The sequence below is a fragment of the Physeter macrocephalus genome, chromosome 6 (assembly GCF_002837175.3).
Source record: "Physeter macrocephalus isolate SW-GA chromosome 6, ASM283717v5, whole genome shotgun sequence".
Lineage (NCBI taxonomy): Eukaryota > Metazoa > Chordata > Mammalia > Artiodactyla > Physeteridae > Physeter > Physeter macrocephalus.
Window position 1 is genome coordinate 76,429,237 of NC_041219.1, and position 1,600 is coordinate 76,430,836.

At 44.8% G+C, this 1,600-nt stretch overlaps 1 protein-coding gene across 4 annotated transcripts in view; it reads left to right on the forward strand.

The window, feature by feature from the left end:
• The window catches only part of FAR2 (fatty acyl-CoA reductase 2), a 128,704-nt gene that overhangs the window by 83,474 nt on the left and 43,630 nt on the right, over window positions 1-1,600 (forward strand). The gene's annotated exons all lie outside the window — the stretch shown is intronic.

Genomic DNA, 1,600 nt, shown 5'->3' on the forward strand with positions numbered 1-1,600 from the left:
GAGCACAGGGCACTCTCCACACCTCCCCTCCCGGGAGCCTGTGCAGCCCGCCACTGCCGGGTCCCGTGATCCAGGGACAACTTCCCCAGGAGAACGCACGGCACGCCTCAGGCTGCTGCAACGTCACGCCGGCCTCTGCTGTTGCGGGCTCACCCCACATCTGTACCCCTCCCTCCCCCCGGCCTGAGTGAGTCAAAGCCCCCGAATCAGCTGCTCCTTTAACCCGGTCCTGTCTGAGTGAAGAATAGACTCCCTCAGGCAACCTACACGCAGAGGTGTGGCCAAATCCAAAGCTGAACCCCAGGAGCTGTGCGAACAAAGAAGAGAAAGGGAAATCTCTCCCAGCAGCCTCAGGAGCAGCGGATTAAATCTCCACAATCAACTTGATGTACCCTGCATCTGTGGAATACCTAAATAGACAATGAATCATCCCAAATTCAGGAGGTGGACGTTGGGAGCAACGATATATATATATTTTTCCCTTTTTCTCTTTTTGTGAGTGTGTATGTGTATTCTGTGTGTGATTTTGTCTGTATAGCTGTGCTTTTACCATTTGTCCTAGGGTTCTCTCTGTCAGTTTTTTTTTCTTTGTTTGTTTTTTTAGTATAGTTTTTAGCACTTGTTATTATTGGTGGATTTGTTTTTTGGTTTGGTTGCACTCTTCTTTATTCTTTTTTTTTAATTACTTAAAAAACTTTTTAAATTATTTTTTATTTTGATAACTTTATTTTATTTTATCTTCTTCTTTCCTTCTTTCTTTTTTTTCTCCCTTTTATTGTGTGCCGTGTGGATGACAGGCTGTTGGTGCTCCAGCCAGGCGTCAGGGCTGTGCCTCTGAGGTGGGAGAGCCAAGTTCAGGACATTGGTCCACATGACCAATATCATGTCCACAAGAACAACATTATGTGGTCCAGCTCCACATAATATCAAACGGCGAAAATCTCCCAGAGATTTCCATCTCAATGCCAAGACCCAGCTCCACTCAACGACCAGCAAGCTCCAGTGCTGGACACCCTATGCCAAACAACTAGCAAGACAGGAGCACAATCCCACCCATTAGCAGAGAGGCTGCCTAAAATAATAATAAGGCCACAGATACCCCAAAACACACCACCACACGTGGACCTGCCCACCAGAAAGACAAGATCCAGGCTCATCCACCAAAACACAGGCACTAGTCCCCTCCACCAGGAAGCCTACACAACCCACTGAACCAACCGTAGCCACTGGGGGCAGACACCAAAAGCAACGGGAACTACAAACCTGCAGCCTGCAAAAAGGAGACCCCAAACACAGTAAGATAAGCAAAATGAAAAGACAGAGAAATACGCAGCAGATGAAGGAGCAAGGTAAAAAAGACCTACCAGACCAAACAAATGAAGAGGAAATAGGCAGTCTTCCTGAAAAACAATTCAGAGTAATGATAGTAAAGATGATCAAAAATATTGGAAATAGAAAGGAGAAAATACAAGAAACATTTACCAAGGAACTAGAAGAACTAAAGAGCAAACAAACAATGATGAACAACAAAATAAATGAAATTAAAAATTCTCTAGAAGGAATCAATAGCAGAATAATTGAGGCAGAAGAACAGATAAGT